Here is a 24,440-nt window from a genome sequence, read left to right on the forward strand (position 1 = left end):
GTATCAAAAGTAAAAGTATAAATAATTTCAAATTCCTTATATTAAGCAAACCAGACGGCACCATTTTCTTGGTTTTAAAATGTTTGGATAGCCAGGGGCCCACTCCAACACTCAGACCATTATTACAGATAGCCAGGGGCACACTCCAACACTCAGACCATTATTTACAAACAAAGCATTTGTGTTTAGTGAGTCCACCAGATCAGAGGCAGTAGGGATGATAAGGGATGTTCTCTTGATAAGTGTGTGAATTGGACCATATTCCTGTCCTTTTAAGCATTCAGAATGTAACTAGTACTTTTGGGTGTCAGGGAAAATGTATGGAGAAAAAGTACATTATTTTCTTCAGGAATGTAGTGAAGTAAAAGTTGTCAAATTTAAATAGCAAAGTAAAATACAGATACCCCAAAAAACGACTTAAGTATATTTGAAAGTACTACATAAGTACTTTACACCATTGCAAACAATCACGTCATTACATTGATATTAAAAATGTATACACATATGGACAGCATATAATGATTACAAGGTCATATCTTGCACACTTGATTGCCTTTATACCATGTTTACATTTGTTCATGGAGTGCGATTTGTGTCTTTATTGGACAGAGAAGAGATAGAAGAGTGTAACATAGGCAGTGGGTCGGAATCGAATCCACGCCGACACTGACCACGAGTCCTCCCAGACCACACAGAATTGTCACTTAATCTGCTATTGTTTTGATTGTAATGAGAAATATCTCATTAGGTTCTGTGTGTATAATTGGGATTCGCTCAGTGCGTGCCCCAAAAACTAAATGTCAGAGCATTTTTTATAAATTACGCATCTTCTAATTGTTTATCTAACGTCTCCATCTATGCATATAGGCATGCAATGTGCTTCTATACTCGCTGCCTATCCAACAGAGAACCTCAATGTTGGACAGGAGAGGCAGTGTAACGTAATGCTGCACACACACGGCAGCACATAAATGACAACGCACACTGTATGCAGGCACACAAACCCAGCAACACACCCAACATTAAGATTATTGAACACAGCTTTGAAGTTGGACGTTTGTTAAGCCTTCTCGTAACGTGATTACTGTCGAGGCCGCCGAGATAGGTCACTTTGTCCTCATAAATCTGGAGGGAGAAGAAGGTGGCACCCTAGTCCCTATATGATGTACTACTCTTGACCAGAACTCTATGGGCTCTGGTCTAAAGTAGTGCACTACATAGGGAATAGGATGCCATTTGGGACACAGGGAAGAGTCACTGCCCGACGCTGCTCTCACACATCAGTGGAAACGTACCAACTAGTCGTGTGCAACAACTTAGCTTCTAAAGAGCCTTTCTCCTGCATGTGGCTCTGCTGGTTACCGCAAGTTACTAGGGTCAACCTTAATTGATCCACACACACATCTCAAACTACTTGGGTTTGTGGCGCCACGGCAACAAATAAATACATGAGAGAGAGAGAGAGATACACACACAACACACACACAACCAACCTCCAACTGACATCAAAGTAAACTTTATACTGAAACTAAGAGCAGTGCGTAAACCGGTCGAAACAAACATGCCTGTGATTCTACAATTTGAAGCTAATTAAGAGCAATGAAGGAAAGAAGCAAATACAAGACATTATATTTTATTCATGGCTTAAATCTAGAAAATGATTTTCTCTTAGAACCAACTTATTTTCTCTGAGGGCACAATTTAGAGCAATTCCAACAAGAACAACCCAGAGCCCTTGTGTTCTAGGGAGATCCTAAACTACTTAACAAATACGCAGCAGAAAATATAGCTAGAACCATCCAACTCATATCTCTGTTTAATGGAGTAGGGTGAAGTTGCTCCTAGTCACTGATCTTGGGTCATTTTTGCATTTCCATTACTAATGGTTAAGGATAGGATTGAAGGAGGGCATGCTGATCCTAGATCTGTACCTAGCCAAAACTTTACCCCCGGAGCCTGTTTCAAAGTCAGTTTCAAAACAATCACTGCCACATAAAAAAAAAACTTTGCACTAAGTCGAGGTCCCTCGACTGCCGTTCATACTCTCAACCTGTCAGCTCGTCTGAACACGTTCCAAATATCTGCAGAACCAGTTATTCTCTCTTTCTCTCCTCTACTTCATTCTCTCCTCTTTTTCTCCACCGCTCAACACACCCTCGCCACTCTATCATCTGCCGCTGGTGGCCTCAACACCTGGAGGACGATTGGTAATCAGAAAGACAGCTGGCTACCCAGGAAGACAAGAACAAGCCACGGAACACACTTAACACACACACACACACACACACACACACACACACACACACACACACACACACACACACACACACACACACACACACACACACACACACACACACATGCACTAGCCGGCACTCACACTTCACACTAAAACACACACAACACACTTCTTAACATAAAGACCTTCATTTTACAGGATATGGCATGTGACATGCCATTGCACTCAAGACACAGCACTCAAAATAGGTGTGTAGCCTCAAAGACGTGTGTGTGTGTGTGTGTGTGTGTGTGTGTGTGTGTGTGTGTGTGTGTGTGTGTGTGTGTGTGTGTGTGTGTGTGTGTGTGTGTGTGTGTGTGTGTGTGTGTGTGTGTGTGTGTGTGTGTGTGTGTGTGTGCGCGCGCGCGCGCTGGTGTGTTCATGTGTTTTCATGTACATGTGTGCATAAAGGCGATGGAGAGAGGCCCAGAACCCTGCTATGATAACCTCATTAATTTAGGTCTATAAATTTGCTCAGGAAAACCCGGAATAACAAAGGAAGGCCTTCTCCTCAGAGATCATTTAGTTACTACCCACTGGACCCCTTCCAGTCTCACTCAGCCACAGCTGGTCGGAGCATTGGGCTGACAGTCAGGATCCACACACACAGACAGACAGACAAACACACACGCACACACACGCACACACGCACACACACACACACACACACACACACACACACACACACACACACACACACACACACACACACACACACACACACACACACACACACCCTTCCCACATCCACTCTAAGGTCTTGACATGCAAGGGAGAGATGAAGCCGTCCTGGGCCTCCCCTGACAACTGGGATATGGCTGCTACCTGTTTGGCAAGGGTTCCAGCAGCTGTAAAATATTACTGTCCATGTTAGGCGAACGTTCAGGCAGCTATGGAACACACCTGTCTGAGTGAGGATCTGGCAATGGTGAAATGAGAGGGTAGACTAACTAGCTACATGTTCGGCAAAAGTTCAAGTAGTAAAATTATACCTTTTGTCAAGAGACAGACAGGGACTAGGGAAACACAGCACAGTGGAACAACCAGAAGAAATCTGTGGAGAGAAACACACATGGTGCAACACATGAATACACGCATTCACACACACACACACACACACACACACACACACACACACACACACACACACACACACACACACACACACACACACACACACACACACACACACACACACACACACACACACACACACACACTCACATGCCAGCACACCAAAACATCCATGTGCTGTTTCGTCCCAGTTGTCAATGCCGCTCAGTAAATGGGAGACAAAGAGACACTGTGAGACAGAGAGCGTCTCGATAACGCTTGCAGCCCATGAGCTTCGACGTTGCGACGTCAATGAGGCGTTGCGATGTCAAGCACAGCTCTACTCAGATAATGTATGTTGCACCGCAAGCTAACCACCTGGTCAATTAAACTAGAATAGAGGTCAATTGATCCATAAATGATGAGCTGGTCAGTGGATCCACTGAGAACTCACTATTTGTGCTACTGGTTGATGTCCCGTTTTTCGAAGCCACTCTTTCACTCTCATTGTGAATAGCTGGGGTTTCAAGCTACCAGGGTTGTGTTCATTAGGACATTAGGACTGTAGAAACATGCTTTCTTAAAACATTTTTTTTTTTAAATAGTATCTCTCAGTTTCTGAATGCTTTCTTGGTGCCCACTGAACACAACCAAGATGTGAGTATGGATGAGAACTCCAAGTCAACACTTTAATGAGGGGAACAGGGTAAGGGATGCATTGCATGACTGAAACGCTTTGGTGCACGCTCACAAAAGACCTGGTTAACACTAGAATGACTTAACTGACAACAAGCATTATTGAAGCAGTTGTTAACATGAAATATTGCAGAGGTGAGGGGCAAGTGGCAACACATCAGTCTCAACCTCACCCTCGCTCGGTACACTTAGGCAAGATTACATTATGCTCGCTGCCATTGTTCCCCTGGTCTTCAAGACAAAGCCTGTTCCACTCTGCAAATGCTCGCCGAACGTTGTAAAAACAAGGGTGAATGTCAGAGAGAGTCATGAATAGGATTTCTCTTCTTTTGTTGGTTCTGGAGAGGTATGCACAAGCACATCAGTGTGTGAGAGAGAAGAAAGGAGGACCTGTGAGGGAGACAGTCGAGGAGCCCTGTGAGGGAGTCGGTCGAGGAGCCCTGTGAGGGAGTCGTTCGAGGAGCCCTGTGAGGGAGACGGTCGAGGAGCCCGACGGTCTTCGCATTAGAAGACCTACCATGAGAAGAAGTGGATTCTTGGCCCCAAACAGAGTTCTGGGAAAACAGACCCCTGACAGACCCCTGATACACCCTGAAAGGCAGACCTATGAACTCATACAGACCTATGAACTCATACAGACCTATGAACTCATACAGACCTATGAACTCATACAGACCGTAAATCAGAGTGATAACAATACAAAAAGAGATGCACCTTGACATGAAACCTTTGAAAGTACGAATACAAAAGTCAGAGAGAGAAAAACACAAAGAAACAGTTCCTGACCTGTGTGGAGATATCAGAAGAACCCATAAAGACCACAAAACACAACCAAGGGAACAGATCCCAGAGCCGTATCAGACCTCTAAAGATTTGACAGCACTGTATCGAACTGAGGTTATACAGCATCAACCTTAGGTCGACTGTGTCATGGCCCCAACAACTATTTAAACTGTCAGGGCAATTAGCAACCGCCATGCTTTAATTTACAAGGCCAGAGCAGGCCTGTAATTAATTGCTGTGTGCTATAAATGTTAATGGGTCCAGTGGGGAACGGGGGAAACGAAAGTTAATTTTGTGCAAATCTACACATTTTGCCATGGGGTGTAGAGAAAATGGTGCAGTTTTAAAGCAAGTTAGCTGCAATTCTACAAAATGTTCCATGTGTCGGATAGAAGATTTAGCAATTTTATAACAATTTTCCTTTAACTATGGGGCGAAAAGGAAAATGAGATGTTTTACAGCAATTCCGGTAATTTGACCATGATTACTAAATTTAGATAACTGGCCGCTAGACTAGTTGCCCATCCCTGGTCTAGCTAATTCTCCAGTGGGCTTAATCTGCGAGACAGGGAAATTATTTAATCGGGAACACAAATCCACCATATGATGGAACCCAAGGAAGGAGGTGTACAGTGTGTTGAGGAGTTGAGATGGGAGAGTTAGAATATTCTTTGAGATGGGGGAGTTAGAATATTCTTTGAGATGGGGGAGTTAGAATATTCTTTGAGATGGGGGAGTTAGACTAGTCTTTGAGATGGGGGAGTTAGACTAGTCTGAGATGGGGGAGTTAGACTAGTCTGAGATGGGGGAGTTAGACTAGTCTGAGATGGGGGAGTTAGACTAGTCTGAGATGGGGGAGTTAGACTAGTCTGAGATGGGGGAGTTAGACTAGGCTGAGATGGGGGAGTTAGACTAGTCTGAGATGGGGGAGTTAGAATAGTCTGAGATGGGGGAGTTAGACTAGTCTGAGATGGGGGAGTTAGACTAGTCTGAGATGGGGGAGTTAGACTAGTCTGAGATGGGGGAGTTAGACTAGTCTGAGATGGGGGAGTTAGACTAGTCTGAGATGGGGGAGTTAGACTAGTCTGAGATGGGGGAGTTAGACTAGTCTGAGATGGGGGAGTTAGAATAGTCTGAGATGGGGGAGTTAGACTAGTCTGAGATGGGGGAGTTAGACTAGTCTGAGATGGGGGAGTTAGACTAGTCTGAGATGGGGGAGTTAGACTAGTCTGAGATGGGGGAGTTAGACTATATCTGAGATGGGGGAGTTAGACTATATCTGAGATGGGGGAGTTAGACTAGTCTGAGATGGGGGAGTTAGACTAGTCTGAGATGGGGGAGTTAGACTAGTCTGAGATGGGGGAGTTAGACTAGTCTGAGATGGGGGAGTTAGACTAGTCTGAGATGGGGGAGTTAGACTAGTCTTTCTTAAGTCAGGAAATGTCAGACAAGCGTTTTCACTGTAAAGTTCCTCCTCGTCTTTAGAATGGGGTGCTGAAGCTGCTGAAGCTGCTTTCTTATATCAGGAAAGGGGCGAGGACTGTACTGTGTGGTGCCCCAGTTTTCGGCATCGCCACAGTCTTGTCACAGTCTCTTCACAGTCTCTTTACTGTCTCTACTACCTTTTTTCTAAAGACAAGCTTCTAGGACGCTGACCAATACTTTAATCAAGTCAAATGCAAATTTGGCAGAACGACCCCTTAATTTGAGGAGGTTAAACAGGTTAAGTAGGAATGGTTGTGCTTGAGAGGGTGTGATTAGATAAGAGGCAAACAAAGATATATATCGATCCTCAAGGTATCCACTTTGCTAACTTCATCATTCCCACGGATCCTAATATTGTGTGTACGTGCAACACGTGAGTTCTTTACTCTTCTGATTGGCTGTTTGGGGGGCTTTCAATTGCCCATGGCAAACTTGCCAGTCAGAAAGGGGGCGTATGTGTTTTGAAGTTGTTCGACACCATCAAAAGCACCCATGATTATTATCTTTCATCTGACCCCACCTCTTATAGAAGTGTGTTACACAATGACATAATAATTTATGGCTGCTCTTTTTCACCAATCTGTCTCACAAAAGGTTGGCGCTTAACCCTTTTCCTGTGTGCACCATGAACAAGCAGGCACAGAGCCCATTGTGTGTTGAGAGTGGCGGGAAACACGTGAAGTTTAACAGCGTAGGGTACGAGTTCAGAGAGCAACACTTCAACGCAGAGGCCCGGGCTGCCACAATAGAGTCTTTATGACAGAAGCTTCTTGTCACTGTGGCTCTTTTAGAAAAGCAGATGGGATTTTTCCTACAGCATGCATCCAGCAATAACAATTGACATCACAAGCCAGCCTATATTTGCCATATTAAAAAGGGGGACACAGTGAGAAGGAGGCTACACTGCACAGCCAGCTGAGGCAGCTATTTTCCAGTCCTACTGAAGGGAGGTCCTTACAGAGGGAACCAAGAAGTTGGGAGGCTTCAGAAAAGTACTTCTCCTATAGCTACACTTGCTTTTAAATCGTTGTAAGTCCAGCAAGCCAGAGCAACCACTCTGTGGTCGTATTGTAGGTGAGTTGGTTAGTGGTTTCTCATGGTGAATGCTAACACAAGGCTAACGTTACTGCTGGTTGTGAAAGGCCTGGTAACACAAGGTTAGCATTAGCGGTGCTAAAAGCACAAGAGGTGGGTCCCATGAAATGCCTGTAATTCTATTCAGATGGGCTGCTGTACACACTGCTACCGTTACAAGAGGAGGAGAGGGGGGGGTTGAGATACCCTTTGATACAGTGGACCTCAACTTCCATCGGTCATATCGTATACACACAGTGTGTTAGATTACATGAGGTCACATGCAGTCCAGTAGCAGTCCAGCCCCGTCAGCTGTACTGGTGCCAAAGCCCCTGTTCAATACTCTGTCATCCAGAAACAGTATGCCTCAGCAGCCCAGCGAATGGGATTCCTGCTTACATGGCTGCACAGTATACTGTACACAAATAAGGCATGGGAGAAACATGTAGCCTACTACTTGTCTCTTGAACTGTGTCCCATCGTTGGACTCATAAAACACAGACTACCATGTTATACACCTAGTCATGCTCAAATGTAGGGTTGTCAATCAAAGCGTACTAGTGCATTTCTATTCTGGGTTTCCCAGCCCCATCCCTTTCCCCCTGGCCACTCCCCCTCCCAGGCCTCCAAACAGAGCCAGTCTTATTGTGGGTCCCATCCCTTTCCCCCTGGCCACTCCCCCTCCCAGGCCTCCAAACAGAGCCAGTCTTATTGTGGGCCCCATCCCTTTCCCCCTGGCCACTCCCCCTCCCAGGCCTCCAAACAGAGCCAGTCTTATTGTGGGCCTCATCCCTTTCCCCCTGGCCACTCCCCCTCCCAGGCCTCCAAACAGAGCCAGTCTTATTGTGGGCCCCATCCCTTTCCCCTGGTCACTCCCCCTCCCAAGCTTCCAAACAGAGCCAGTCTTATTGTGGGTCCCATCCCTTTCCCCCTGGCCACTCCCCCTCTCAGGCCTCCAAACAGAGCCAGTCTTATTGTGGGCCCCATCCCTTTCCCCCTGGCCACTCCCCCTCTCAGGCCTCCAAACAGAGCCAGTCTTATTGTGGGCCCCATCCCTTTCCCCTGGTCACTCCCCCTCCCAGGCTTCCAAACAGAGCCAGTCTTATTGTGGGCCCCATCCCTTTCCCCCTGGCCACTCCCCCTCTCAGGCCTCCAAACAGAGCCAGTCTTATTGTGGGCCCCATCCCTTTCCCCCTGGCCACTCCCCCTCCCAGGCCTCCAAACAGAGCCAGTCTTATTGTGGGCCCCATCCCTTTCCCCCTGGCCACTCCCCCTCCCAGGCCTCCAAACAGAGCCAGTCTTATTGTGGGCCTCATCCCTTTCCCCCTGGCCACTCCCCCTCTCAGGCCTCCAAACAGAGCCAGTCTTATTGTGGGCCCCATCCCTTTCCCCCTGGCCACTCCCCCTCCCAGGCCTCCAAACAGAGCCAGTCTTATTGTGGGTCCCATCCCTTTCCCCCTGGCCACTCCCCCTCCCAGGCCTCCAAACAGAGCCAGTCTTATTGTGGGCCCCATCCCTTTCCCCCTGGCCACTCCCCCTCCCAGGCCTCCAAACAGAGCCAGTCTTATTGTGGGCCTCATCCCTTTCCCCCTGGCCACTCCCCCTCCCAGGCCTCCAAACAGAGCCAGTCTTATTGTGGGCCCCATCCCTTTCCCCTGGTCACTCCCCCTCCCAGGCTTCCAAACAGAGCCAGTCTTATTGTGGGTCCCATCCCTTTCCCCCTGGCCACTCCCCCTCTCAGGCCTCCAAACAGAGCCAGTCTTATTGTGGGCCCCATCCCTTTCCCCCTGGCCACTCCCCCTCTCAGGCCTCCAAACAGAGCCAGTCTTATTGTGGGCCCCATCCCTTTCCCCTGGTCACTCCCCCTCCCAGGCTTCCAAACAGAGCCAGTCTTATTGTGGGCCCCATCCCTTTCCCCCTGGCCACTCCCCCTCTCAGGCCTCCAAACAGAGCCAGTCTTATTGTGGGCCCCATCCCTTTCCCCCTGGCCACTCCCCCTCCCAGGCCTCCAAACAGAGCCAGTCTTATTGTGGGCCCCATCCCTTTCCCCCTGGCCACTCCCCCTCCCAGGCCTCCAAACAGAGCCAGTCTTATTGTGGGCCTCATCCCTTTCCCCCTGGCCACTCCCCCTCTCAGGCCTCCAAACAGAGCCAGTCTTATTGTGGGCCCCATCCCTTTCCCCCTGGCCACTCCCCCTCCCAGGCCTCCAAACAGAGCCAGTCTTATTGTGGGCCCCATCCCTTTCCCCCTGGCCACTCCCCCTCCCAGGCCTCCAAACAGAGCCAGTCTTATTGTGGGCCCCATCCCTTTCCCCCTGGCCACTCCCCCTCTCAGGCCTCCAAACAGAGCCAGTCTTATTGTGGGCCCCATCCCTTTCCCCCTGGCCACTCCCCCTCCCAGGCCTCCAAACAGAGCCAGTCTTATTGTGGGCCCCATCCCTTTCCCCCTGGCCACTCCCCCTCTCAGGCCTCCAAACAGAGCCAGTCTTATTGTGGGCCCCATCCCTTTCCCCTGGCCACTCCCCCTCCCAGGCCTCCAAACAGAGCCAGTCTTACTGTGGGCCGCATCCCTTTCCCTCTGGCCACTCCCCCTCTCAGGCCTCCAAACAGAGCCACTGTTAATATGGGCCCCTCCCAGGCCTCCAAACAGAACCAGTCTTTCTGTGGGCCCCTCCCAGGCCTCCAAACAGAGCCATTCATACTGTGGGCCCCTCCCAGGCCTCCAAACAGAACCAGTCTTATTGTGGGCCCCATCCCTTTCCCCCTGGCCACTCCCCCTCCCAGGCCTCCAAACAGAGCCAGTCTTATTGTGGGCCCCATCCCTTTCCCCCTGGCCACTCCCCCTCTCAGGCCTCCAAACAGAGCCAGTCTTATTGTGGGCCCCATCCCTTTCCCCCTGGCCACTCCCCCTCCCAGGCCTCCAAACAGAGCCAGTCTTATTGTGGGCCCCATCCCTTTCCCCCTGGCCACTCCCCCTCTCAGGCCTCCAAACAGAGCCAGTCTTATTGTGGGCCCCATCCCTTTCCCCTGGCCACTCCCCCTCCCAGGCCTCCAAACAGAGCCAGTCTTACTGTGGGCCGCATCCCTTTCCCTCTGGCCACTCCCCCTCTCAGGCCTCCAAACAGAGCCACTGTTAATATGGGCCCCTCCCAGGCCTCCAAACAGAACCAGTCTTTCTGTGGGCCCCTCCCAGGCCTCCAAACAGAGCCATTCATACTGTGGGCCCCTCCCAGGCCTCCAAACAGAACCAGTCTTATTGTGGGCCCCATCCCTTTCCCCCTGGCCACTCCCCCTCTCAGGCCTCCAAACAGAGCCACTGTTAATATGGGCCCCTCCCAGGCCTCCAAACAGAACCAGTCTTTCTGTGGGCCCCTCCCAGGCCTCCAAACAGAGCCAGTCTTACTGTGGGCCCCTCCCAGGCCTCCAAACAGAGCCAGTCTTACTGTGGGCCCCTCACAGGCCTCCAAACAGAGCCCTTCTTACTGTGGGCCCCTCCCAGGCCTCCAAACAGAGCCCTTCTTACTGTGGGCCCCTCCCAGGCCTCCAAACATAGCAAGTCTTACTGTGGGCCCAGCTCTCACCACCACCTCATAATGACCACAGTTTGATTAAAGGCCTCTCTCCAAGCTGTAAACCACGGGAACAGCCTGCATTGACAGCTGGCCACCGACCAATCAGCGTCGGCTATAGGGGCATGCTGGGTGGAACCAGCATCCTTCCCCAGCCGTTCTGACCACATACCCGTTTGAGGCCTCACACCCTGAGCGGTGCCGCCACGCCCCATTAGTAGTGGCCACTGTGCGAGTGGTGAAGTGTGGGCTGGTAAAGCTGAAGGCTGGAGCTTTTCATTCAGGCACCAAAATATGTTGCACAACATCTTGACATGACCACACATACTATGGCACATATCAATACATATTCCATCTTTGTGGCGAGACCCCACCCACACAAGGCCCTGTCTCTACAAGACCTTGGAATACTTTTGTGTGTGTGTGTGCGCGTGTGCGCGTGTGCGCGTGTGCGTGTGTGCGCGTGTGCGCGTGTGCGCGTGTGCGCGTGTGCGCGTGTGCGCGTGTGTGGGTGTGCGTGTGTGTGTGTGTGTGTGTGTGTGTGTGTGTTTTATGCCAGTGTATCCGTCTGTGTGTATTATTCTCTGTGTGGTGTGTCCCAGCTTCAGCAGCCCTTTCAGATGGTCAGAGAGGCTCATGGTAACTGCATGGGAGGCCAAACCACAAACCCTCGCTACAACATTTCAGCACATTTCCCTTTTTCAACCACATCCAGAATAAGACTAACTCAAAATGTACAGTATGTTAATACCACAGAGAACAAATCACAGGATCTTGTAAAAGAGCCATTTGTCAATGGTGCACTGCTCAGGCTGGAGGTTCAAATCCAGCTCTGCCAATAGGATTCATGGAACACATTCATTTAAAAAAGCTCTTAACTCAACATCTAATTCTTGCAAACCATTGTTAACAGTATGTTCTTGAACACAAACTGTATTAACACTGGTAATAACATGATAATAAATAGGAATACCACTTAGACAGCCTTACGAGTGGTAACCACTGTGGTGTGCAATGATCGAGCCAAAAGCAGCGTTGCACCCAGCGACTCAAGAGAACTCTCGAGGTGACACACACATATCCACCCGGAGACGATGTGGCGCAGACAGACAAATATCAACACCTTCTCACCCTTTGTTAGCCACGTCTGGCGTCAGCCTTTTGACCATGTGTAGAGCACACAATGAAATGCGAGGGAGTGGAGCCTTACAAAAGCTAGTCTATGTTTTGTTATTTGATATGGTAACTTGTTCACAGCTTTCTTCTACAGCGCCTCTTTTGTTCCAGAAGGAAGTCCATTTTTCTTCGCCTGACACATGGGAAAGAAAGCCAGGCTTAGTTTCGTTATGATTTGTTTTCCATTTTGATCCAAGTCAAGTGTTCATATTTTCCTAGTTATCCCTTTCTGCATTCTGTCGGGCTGGTGTGCTCGTGGAAGACGGCGTCGGGGAATGTAAGCCTCCTGGTCTGGAGACCATTCATAGCCTGTTTATAGCCTGTTTACAACCTGTTCATAGCCGGTTCATGCTGCATATCTCATCATTCCTGGAGACCATTCATAGCCTGTTCATACCCTACTTATAACCTGTTCATAGCCATTTCCGGTTGCAGGTCTCATCATTTAGGATTGTTTTGACTGGAAGTTGAAGACGCAAAGCAACGTTCTCTGAACTAAATCTGCTGCCACCTTCTGTCTTCCAAACAGCTAATGAGGTATTATGACAATATACTAATTAAGACTTTTATGCTGCAGTGCAATAAGAGGGCTTTACGTTTGACTGATGGCCAGTCACTATTCAGTCACTACTCAGTCACTACTCGGCCATCTCACTCTGTCAACAATCCAAAAGTCAGCACGCCATTGGCTAAAACCAAGGAGACAAATTCAGCAGTTTTCTTCCAGAGGAATTTTTTTCCCAGAGCTCCTTGACAGATGCCTTTGTCTGTACCTCGCAAGTTAAGACGTCAGTGCCTTTGTCTGTACCTCGCAAGTTAAGACGTCAGTGCCTTTGTCTGTACCTCGCAAGTTAAGACGTCAGTGCCTTTGTCTGTACCTCGCAAGTTAAGACGTCAGTGCCTTTGTCTGTACCTCGCAAGTTAAGACGTCAGTGCCTTTGTCTGTACCTCGCAAGTTAAGACGTCAGTGCCTTTGTCTGTACCTCGCAAGTTAAGACGTCAGTGCCTTTGTCTGTACCTCGCAAGTTAAGATGTCAGTGCCTTTGTCTGTACCTCGCAAGTTAAGACGTCAGTGCCTTTGTCTGTACCTCGCAAGTTAAGACGTCAGTACCTTTGTCTGTACCTCGCAAGTTAAGACGTCAGTGCCTTTGTCTGTACCTCGCAAGTTAAGACGTCAGTGCCTTTGTCTGTACCTCGCAAGTTAAGACGTCAGTGCCTTTGTCTGTACCTCGCAAGTTAAGACGTCAGTGCCTTTGTCTGTACCTCGCAAGTTAAGACGTCAGTGCCTTTGTCTGTACCTCGCAAGTTAAGACGTCAGTGCTTTTGGCTTTACCTCGCAAGTTTAGACATCAGTCAATGACTGACTGAGAAAAAATTATGTATTTTCTCTTTTACAATGATTCCGTCTTTGAAAAATGCACTAATAAAAATGTACGATGACGGGAGTTCCAGGGGCCTCATTTATAAACTGTGCATACGTACAAAATATACCCCAAAATGTGTGTGAGACAGTTTTCCTGCAAATGTTGACGTGAGCATGTCCTTTCCTCCACACAGACTTTTAAACCATGCGTACGCACGCCTTCTAATCTAGTGGATGAAGTATTGTATTGTAAGTATTACACTACATACCAATGGGGGCTATGATGACACGCGTATTCATGAAATACATAATGCAGCCATTTGCCATTAGTGAGAAGAACGAAAATAAATCGAGGGTGTTATATTTTTTTATTTAAACTAATTAGACATTAGAATTTATTCTATTTTCATAACCATTGCAGAATATATTCCTCACATTTTCTGGTCGTGATAGGTTCATATTCCTGAAGTAGCCATATAACAAATCCCCATCGCGTCTCTTGTTTAATTGGGCCTATGTAAATAAATAGGCTATACATTGGCTGTATGTGATCTCATAGGCAGTGTGGTTTATGGCCTACAGACACATTTAACAGGTGAACATCAAGACAGTTGATATTCTACTTTGAAGTATGTATGCTACTACTGTGTCTAGCCTACTGAAAATTCAATTTGTTTAGAATAGCCTTAGACAATGTTTCAGAATTCGTGGGCAGTCCAGCCTATTTAGGTTGGGGGAAAAGTCAATGCAAAACATTGTTGAATTCAAAAGTTCTGCTGACAGGTCCACACCAATTTTGCCATCCTTTGTTTTCTCTTTCAGACACTGTCACGGTCCTTTGTCAGATACAGCATAAATTACTGCTTATATAAAATATTTGACAGTATGGGTAGGCTACAACACTGCTGTGCGATAGGAGTGTGACATCATAGCCTATTTCATCTCAGAGCCTATACCAGGAAACACAATAATCTATTGATAAACCAAATATTGAACAACATGTCATCCTTTGTATAGAAGTGTGAGCTGTAGCCAGGCGTTCTGGTCTCCAATATACAGTCGTGGCCAAAAGTTTTGAGAATGACACAAATATGAATTTTCACAAAGTCTGCTGCCTCAGTTTGTATGATGGCAATTTGCATATACTCCAGAATGTTATGAAGAGTGATCAGATTAATTGCAATTAATTGCAAAGACCCTCTTTGCCATGCAAATGAACTGAATCCCAAAAAACATTTCCACTGCATTTCAGCCCTGCCACAAAAGGACCAGCTGACATCCTGTAAGTGATTATCTCGTTAACACAGGTGTGAGTGTTGACGAGGACAAGGCTGGAGATCACTCTGTCATGCTGATTGTGTTCGAATAACAGACTGAAAGCTTCAAAAGGAGGGTGGTGCTTGGAATCATTGTTCTTCCTCTGTCAACCATGGTTACCTGCAAGGAAACACGTGCCGTCATCATTGCTTTGCACAAAAAGGTCTTCACAGGCAAGGATATTGCTACCAGTAAGATTGCACCTAAATCAACCATTTATCGGATCATCAAGAACTTCAAGGAGAGCGGTTCAATTGTTGTGAAGAAGGCTTCAGGGCGCCCAAGAAAGTCCAGCAAGCGCCAGGACCGTCTCCTAAAGTTGTTCAGCTGCGGGATCGGGGCACCACCAGTGCAGAGCTTGCTCAGGAATGGCAGCAGGCAGGTGTGAGTGCATCTGCATGCACAGTGAGGCAAATACTTTTGGAGGATGGCCTGGTGTCAAGAAGGGCAGCAAAGAAGCCACTTCTCTCCAGGAAAAACATCAGGGACAGACTAATATTCTGCAAAAGGTACAGGGATTGGACTGCTGAGGACTGGGGTAAAGTAATTTTCTCTGATGAATACCCTTTCCGATTGTTTTGGGTATCCGGAAAAAGCTTGTCCGGAGAAGACAAGGTAAGCGCTCCCATCAGTCCTGTGTCATGCCAACAGTAAAGCATCCTGAGACCATTCATGTGTGGGCTTGCTTCTCAGCCAAGGGAGTGGGCTCACTCACAATTTTGCCTAAGAACACAGCTATGAATAAAGAATGGAACCAACACATCCTCCGAGAGCAACTTCTCCCAACCATCCAGGAACAGTTTGGTGACGAACAATGCCTTTTCCAGCATGATGGAGCACCTTGCCATAAGGCAAAAGTGATAACTAAGTGGCTCAGGGGAACAAAACATCAATATTTTGGGTCCATGGCCAGGAAACTCCCCAGACCTTAATCCCATTGAGAACTTGTGGTCAATCCTCACAAACAAACAAAAACCCACAAATTCTGACAAACTCCAAGCATTGATTATGCAAGAATGGGCTGCCATCAGTCAGGATCTGGCCCAGAAGTTAATTGACAGCATGCCAGGGCGGATTGCAGAGGTCTAGAAAAAGAAGGGTCAACACTACAAATATTGATTGACTCTTTGCATCAACTTAATGTAATTGTCAATAAAAGCCTTTGACACTTATGAAATACTTGTAATTATACTTCAGTATTCCATAGTAACATCTGACAAAAATATCTAAAGACACTGAAGCAGCAAACTTTGTGGAAATTAATATTTGTGTCATTCTCAAAACTTTTGGCCACTACTGTACAATCAATCTTGCAGAATGCACAGACAGGCATTCGATATTGACAGCATGCATGTTTGTTTTAAAAAGTCACTGCAAATCATTTTTCCCACACCCTTCAGGAATGTGTTCAAATATGTAATTTCCCTTTCTTTTACAAACTGCCGTGGCCTAATTCCAAGAGTGCCAAAGTATACACCATAAAAGGTGAATGGAGGGAGTTATTGTCACCATAAAAGGTAAATGGAGGGAGTTATTGTCACCATAAAAGGTAAATGGAGGGAGTTATTGTCACCATAAAAGGTAAATGGAGGGCGTTATTGTCACCATAAAAGGTGAATGGAGGGAGTTATTGTCACCATAAAAGGTAAATGGAGGGCGTTATTGTCACCATAAAAGGTGAATGGAGGAGTTATTGTCACCATAAAAGGTGAATGGAGGGCGTTATTGTCACCATAAAAGGTAAATGGAGGGCGTTATTGTCACCATAAAAGGTGAATGGAGGGCGTTATTGTCACCATAAAAGGTGAATGGAGGGAGTTATTGTCACCATAAAAGGTGAATGGAGGGCGTTATTGTCACCATAAAAGGTAAATGGAGGGCGTTATTGTCACCATAAAAGGTGAATGGAGGGCATTATTGTCACCATAAAAGGTAAATGGAGGGCGTTATTGTCACCATAAAAGGTGAATGGAGGGCGTTATTGTCACCATAAAAGGTAAATGGAGGGCGTTATTGTCACCATAAAAGGTGAATGGAGGGCGTTATTGTCATCATAAAAGGTGAATGGAGGGCGTTATTGTCATCATAAAAGGTGATAGCTGGTTGTGATACAGCCTGGATTCAACGAACTTCTGGCTGTCTTTGAGTGGGTGAACAAAGGTTACAATCTCCAAGTTCAACGTCTCAACTAAATATGCCCCACATTTCCACGTTGAAATGACCTGGTGTGCCCAGTGGGAAGTAGCTCTTGCAGGACGAAGCCCAAGCACAGTTTGGGTTGTCATTATTGCTGGTTTGTCAGGTACGATCCCATTCAGGCTTATAATTGGATGGTTTTGGGAGCAGGTGTTACAGCAGCCTCCAAAAGGATAGGTCATCATCAGAACCATTGAGAGTATGCAGGAGAAAGAAAACTGGCAAAATGGGAAATCGGGCTCCAAGGTTATATGGTGGAGGGAAAATAGAAAGCAATACAATCCCCCCCCCCCCCCCCCCCCCGTAACTGGCATTGTGGTTGAAAACCTTACAGGCTGTATTTCAAGTGCTCATTCACTAGAGCTTCGACCTTTATTTTTCCGGAGCAAGACTGCAATTTGGGTGTGTCGTAGAGCCGCAGATAAGTATAGGCTGGCGAATATGTAGCCTACTTACGACATGAAGACAAATACTTACGGCTAAATGTTTAATGTCTGTTTGTACAACATGTCCAATTTAGGTGTCTTTTGAAGGAGCTCGACAAATAATTGTGACTTTCTGACTTTGACATCCTAGAATAAAGCTGTTTGTTTATTTCCAATTTCAAGGTGACTGACATACTTTATCTAAAAACAACATGCAGAAAAAATGTACTTGATTTATGTCATAGAAATAGAATACATGCATAGTGTTTCAAAGCAGCATGAGATTAATCTAATAAGGACAAGCCAAACAAAATGACAACAAAAGAACAGGGTCCGAATAATGAGGAAAAACAAGCAACATTAATAAATATGAATTCTTTAACAAATGTATATTAGTCATTATGAAGACTATTACGTGTCTCAGTGAAACATACTTGGTGTCCATTGCTATGTTATTACCATGGTAATAACCATCAAAGGCTGCAGGCAAGCTGCTAATGAGAGCAGCCAATTGTGCCAATCTAAGTCCATAACTTACATTCTCTCTCTCACAGCTGTTAAACACCCTCACCTGTAAATCGCCTGCAACTGTTTGCCCCTTTTCGTGTTGCTAAGAGAATGTCACTCGAGATGAAAGAGAAAGCCAACAGGTCCTTTCACTACATCTACTCTTTCACTCTGCTGCAAATGGAAACTCATTTGACGTCAGCGTTTATTTTCATTTTGTATTTCATTTTATTTTTATTTCACCTTTATTTAACTAGGCGAGACAGTTAAAGAACAAATTCGTATTTACAATGACGGGCCTTATCAGAGATTTCTGAAAAGAACTCTTCATCCTCATTCAAGTCACAGCAACTGTTTGAATGATTTTGAAGTTCTGATATCATCTGAGGAAAACAAGTTAAAAAAACAAAGTGTCTTGAAGGCCAACTGCAGTGAACCTAGAGAAAAAGACCAGAACCCTAGTTTTATAGCCTATTACATGTTCTACACAATCACAATGCAAAGCGCATCTTTCAGTTAGATTGGGGAAAACATTTTCTAACGCCACATTATTAAATAGAAGACTTATATAGGATCGCTGACTAAAACAACATGATTCTATCATTTTTATAATAGGAAAAATAAAATGGAAGTCAGAATCATAAGTAAAAATGACAGCTATTGGGTACAATATAGCTTAAAGGACAACATCTCTCTGGAATGTTCATGTGACAAGGGTCTATAGGAGAAGATCCTCTGGTGTTTCTCAAAATTGGTAAGGACCTGAACTCCTGTTATGCATATTGAACTACTGTGTATGTAATGTTAATACTTTATAAATGTTCAGTATCGACACAGTAGGCCTATCTTCAAATGAACTTCCAGATTGAATGCATCAAAATATCCCCAGTGAGCAGACAGCATTACACTGCTAGCGGTACATTTTAATTTGTTCACCAGCATAAAAACTCTGCACAACTCGAAAAGTATAAGTTTAACCAAAGATATCCAGAAATGGCTTTTGATATACATTTATCCACACAAAAAAAACACAATTGCTAATCATAGCCTAATTATGAGACAATGAGTCACAGTTCTCAATGCAAGGTGTATAGTGCCTTTTTAAATTACTTTAAAGTATGTATCATATTAGGTAGGCCTATGTGTGTTTTTTTATATAGACATAAATAGTTGGAGATAGCCTAATTTGGGGAAAGTTACAAGCGCTAAACCTATAAGCACTTGTATAATGGGACCAATTCAATAAAATACATTACATTTTAGGTTAATAGGCTACTGTAAAAGTTCAGTGCGAAAGGATGACGAATGCTTAATTTGTGGCAGATTATATTAGAATCGACTGCTGAATGAACGACAAATGAACGGTCAATATAATGCAACAGTAGGGTTGTTGCAAGTGCGCAGTGACTCTAAGGTTTCTCAGACAGTGGATAGCACAGCCCTTGTATAAATGCCGTCCCGGGACAATGTGCTGAATTGGCAGCCTATTTATAAATCTGCCATTTGGACGTGGACGGCACTCTAATGCCACTTTACCTTATGAGGGAACTTCAACCCACAGCACCTGCTCAAAACAAAATGCCATACGAGATCAACTTCAGCCCCGCGGTCCGTGGACGGTCCCGTCGTCAGATTGTTTTTCAAACAGACACTCTTTTACAACGGGAATGTGCTTCTCAATTGGTCAACCATGCATAAGTACAGACAATTAACCTTCGCCGAAGAGTATTGGCACCGTTTAAATCAGGATAAACGATCGAAATGTGTTGAAATGGCAATAAGGCTACTGCATTTCAATTGTAGGTTATTTAGAATAAAAATTGAGTGGAACGTTGTGCCCTTTATAGCCTAACTGGGTGTCACTCCCAGTGTCAACAAGTTTAAGGGACCAAAAAAATAAATCTTTATGGCAATTATCCGGATATTGCCACAATCAACTACATTTCCTTTTTAGTGGTTTTAAACATCACTTGCACGCGTCGTGCATTCATTTGGCGTCAGTGCATACGAGGGCTCTCTATAAAAACGTTATCACTGCGTGTGCAGCACTCTAGACGCGTTATCTGAGAACTTGAGTGCGTCTAAATTTGTGGAACACCCTAAAGTGATGACCTATCTCCCTTTTCCAGAAAGGCTACGGTGGTTATGTGCGCCTTGTCCTCCTATACCCTGACATGTATCATTTAGTTCACCCCATGAATCCTCACCGTGACTTTCACTCTCACCAATTAGGCTATTGTCAAGTGCAAGGCAAGATGTACACTTCTGACTTTTTGGGAAATTATGTATGGAGCGTGACTAAATTAACGCTGCTCTTTATAACATGCATAAGCTATGACATTAATGAATTACATTACATTTCGTAATTTGCTACTGTAGGCTTAATAGGTGTTGTATTGCTAGTAGGCTAGCCTAAGTCAAAAGCAAATTTAGAGAGAAAATGAATCTAGTCTATATGCTCCAGGCTGTTTTCAACTAAAACACGAAAAATACATTTACATGTAGGATATATAGCCTAGAGGCAATCAATTCCAATTGAAAACAACTTACTTAAATAAGTTCTCTTTTCGTCGCACGGTGTTCTCCGCTGGGACCAATGTCTTGTTTCTTCAGTATTGTCTCCCACTGGATCCGTTTTAGAACGAAGGGTTACGTCTATTTTAATTTATGACTCACAACGCATTATTTTAGGGTCCGTTTCTGTGACCCGAAAGAGTAAACTTGTGAGAGAGTAATGGTTTACTCCGCAGACAGCGTCAACAGTATTCCCATTTTCCAATTGATTAGAACTGTATCAAATTCATTCTGATTTGGACATGCCGCCGAAGCAAACCGGACTCGCGAGCGCACTGCGAATCAACTCTGAAAGGCATTTACACTTAAGGTGGTGGCAAGAAAAGCGCACGTCGTTTCCAATGAATAGTACCACTATGTGGCCGAACAGGAAACTACCTCCTACTAAAGTAGACGACAATAACTTACCAGCCATCTGCAAGCCACAGGGCTCGCTCGCAAAGCCGGAATGTCGAAAAAACTACTTTTATTAAACTGATTGTGGGCCTATTACACTAACGGGTTGACATAAACCCGACTGCAAGGAATTATATACGTTTACAGCCTAGTTCTTTAAACACTCAAGTTTAGCCAAGTAGTTCAGACTAAAACACTCAACTAACGTAGCTATATTCACAATATTGACAAAATATCGCTATATTTTGTCAATTCCATTCGCAATGAAAAAATCTATCTTGCAAAGATAAAAGCTGAACCTCTTAATAACCTATGATGCAGGGGCTTTCGACTGGGGGGGGGGGGGGGGGGGGGCGGGGGGGGGACAGACAGCCAGTCAAAGCATCATATTAATATAATTGTTGAGATATCACAACGACCAACAACATAGCCTATTGTTACCTTGGCTTGATGTAGGGCCCCATCCAGTCTGTGGGTATCCCGTTGTGTTATCAAAGGACAATCATATCACTGTTGTCTGTATCGGAGGAGAATGCAATAAAGTTAACTTGTGTGGCCATGGGCCACTGAATTAAATCTCCGGTGCGCAAAGTGAGTTTCGCTTGTCAGAATTGAGGCGCGTTGATAACTTAATTTATCCGTCTTCAGCTAGTCAATCTTGGCTATCAACTTGAGCGGCCATGTCATATACAGTAAACGCATTTCCCGTCGTGCAACAATCTCTCAAAGTGAGGCGAAGTGAGTGAGTGTTCAGTGTTGTCGGAACGGACAGGACTCCCTCTCCCCTATGGATGCAAAGAAATGAGAGAGAGAGAGAGAGAGAGAGAGAGAGAGAGAGAGAGAGAGAGAGAGAGAGAGAGAGAGAGAGAGAGAGAGAGAGAGAGAGAGAGAGAGAGAGAGAGAGAGGGAGAGAGAGAGAAAAAAAAAACGTTTTATAAATAGGTCCATTGGAATTTATATAATGATTAATTTGTGCTTCAACATACAATAACCACAGTGCATAACTGCGTTGGCTCTTTTGCTTTATCAGTAAAACAAGTTCTCCTTTTGGTTATTTATAATAGGCGAATTGTAAAATCTGGCTCTTATAATACACGATTTGATAAGGAAATCGAACTACCGCTAATTTAGCAATGCCAAAGCAACCAGACTTGCGTTGGTTGTTAAATGTCAATGTCATTCATGGCACACATTTGACAAAGTGGCCATCTAAAACAAATATTGTTTTGGCGGGTGACTTGTTTAATTCATTCGTTTGTATAAACACTTTTGGATACATTTCACTAAGAAGAATATCCTGATATGTTGACATTTTTGCATAAAATATTTGTCGAATAATTATATTTTAATATAATGACAGCGCTAATACGTAGTGAAATGATGTTTGGCTACTTTCTAAATGTTGGCTAGATAAACAGCCTACTCCAATATAATAGAAACGTTTCACAAAGGGTTTTAAGTCAGCCCATAGCCTATGAGCAATTCAAGAATTTTAATACATTTGTTATTCATCGACATTTTTTAAATTAATTGTAGTTTATTAAAACGGAAATGTAGGCTATTTGGTTGTCAACCCGTTGAATCAGCTGTTAAAATACGAGACGCTTCTGGAAAAGGTAAATCACGCCTATTTACACCCCTATTTACACCCCGCTGTTTCACCCCACTGGTTGAAACAGCTTTGTTCCAATGTCATTTCAATAAAATTACATTGAACCAATGTGGAATAGACGTTGCATTGATGTCTGTGCCCAGTGGGACTGTTCTGCAATTTCGACCCAATCACGGACGTTTTCGTTGATAGGCCTACTACTAAACTTGTATAAAAGTTACTGTTATCAGATGTTCACATGTTGTAAACATCACCTTCTCTAACTGATAGTCTATAGGTGGATCCATATGCAATGATAAAAATGTATTGAAAGAATAAAAATACAAAATCGGTTAGTCAAGACATGCCATTGTTTTCTAATGACTTCAAATTATGGTTATTACTAGTAGGCGTTCTTTATTGCCTTCAAAGATTATGAATTACTAGACTATTATAGCGCATATGGAGTTGAAACTTGAAATATGAGTTCCGTTTGAAGATATGCCTGGTAAAATTGTGGAACAATTCAGTTACTCTTACGCCACCATGTGGTAAAATTAGACAGCTCAGCTCAAATTTACCAGGGTGTCTATGAAATTAGGGCCCTGCGTTTTGGTTAATCATGTCACATGACCTGGATTTTGACGTTTATTTCAAGCTTTTTCATCGGCCTGTCCGCTTTTCTTTTTATGTCAGATGGTCCAGCAACATCCTCAGGCAATTGCTTGAATTTTTGGCCTAAAATAATGGTTAATGGTTCAAATCCAGGTCATGTGACACGATTAGCCAAAACACAGGGCCCTATGACCACTGCCCAGTAGCAAGCAAACTTTTGACCGATATATCAAAATGAGAATATGTAGTATGGAGAGCATTTTCCTTGGGCTGTAGGATAGTAGGCCTATAAGCATAGCCTCAATGGGTCAAATTCAAACAGTCCCATTACAAGTCAGAATGTTGAATAAACTTCATTCGAACTTACTCTACCTGGGCTGTAATCATTAGTCCAAACAGTACACAAGAGTTTCTATTGGACACATTCAGGTAGGACCCTCCGTTTTACTCCGTTTAAGAAAATGTTTTGCTACCGAATCTGTGTAAAAAATATGACCCTATTGTCCACTGATTGTCCTTATGTCATTGGACATTTTCGAAGAAAAAAACATATCCACAGGAAAGTATTATTAAACCGACTTCAAATCGCAGGTCTGTGTGTGGCTCTCACAATTTGTTTCTTCATCACCTGAGGCACGCGCACAAGACGTAACTACACGATGCATGCATACTAACCGAAGTCTTGAAGGTGTTAACATGATTTTGTGCATGTGCCAGGTGATGACAATCTCAACAGCAGTAGCAGAGTTTTGAAATTGGCTTTAATAGTACTTACCTGTGGATACACAAAGACCAACCATGCAGACAACCGGTAGAGTAAGTGAAAATGTAATTTTATTCAACATTCTGGCTTGTAAAGAAGCTTTCCAAATTTGTGCAGTGATTTGTTTCACACTGTGTAACCAGAAAGGTGTCACAGTCTGATGTATTAGGACATAGGATGGAGTGCTTCACAGTGGAGTGTCTAAGGACACCAAGACCTTTTTCAGTTCTCAGTTGACCTTTTATTTAGGTCATGGTTAAAATGACATTGGATGGCATCTGCAAATAAACAACATAGGAAAGAACTAGTATCAATATCAAGACTGTATATACTAGTATCAACATTAAGACTGTACTAACTAGTATCAACATTAAGACTGTACTAACTAGTATCAACATTAAGACTATAAACTAGTATCAACATTAAGACTATAAATTAGTATCAACATTAAGACTGTACTAACTAGTATCAACATTAAGACTGTACTAACTAGTATCAACATTAAGACTATAAACTAGTATCAACATTAAGACTATAAATTAGTATCAACATTAAGACTGTACTAACTAGTATCAACATT

The 24,440-nt window shown here is 44.7% G+C and overlaps 1 protein-coding gene across 1 annotated transcript in view; it reads right to left on the bottom strand.

The window, feature by feature from the left end:
- Positions 1-20,793, bottom strand: part of LOC120052349 (transcription factor SOX-6-like) — a 183,676-nt gene extending 162,883 nt beyond the window's left edge. The window contains exon 1 of the mRNA XM_038999204.1: positions 20,472-20,793. The gene's annotated coding sequence lies outside the window, so the exon portion shown is untranslated. The remainder of the gene's footprint in view (positions 1-20,471) is intronic.
- Positions 20,794-24,440: the final 3,647 nt, after the last annotated feature.

The sequence above is a fragment of the Salvelinus namaycush genome, chromosome 8 (assembly GCF_016432855.1).
Source record: "Salvelinus namaycush isolate Seneca chromosome 8, SaNama_1.0, whole genome shotgun sequence".
Taxonomy (NCBI): domain Eukaryota; kingdom Metazoa; phylum Chordata; class Actinopteri; order Salmoniformes; family Salmonidae; genus Salvelinus; species Salvelinus namaycush.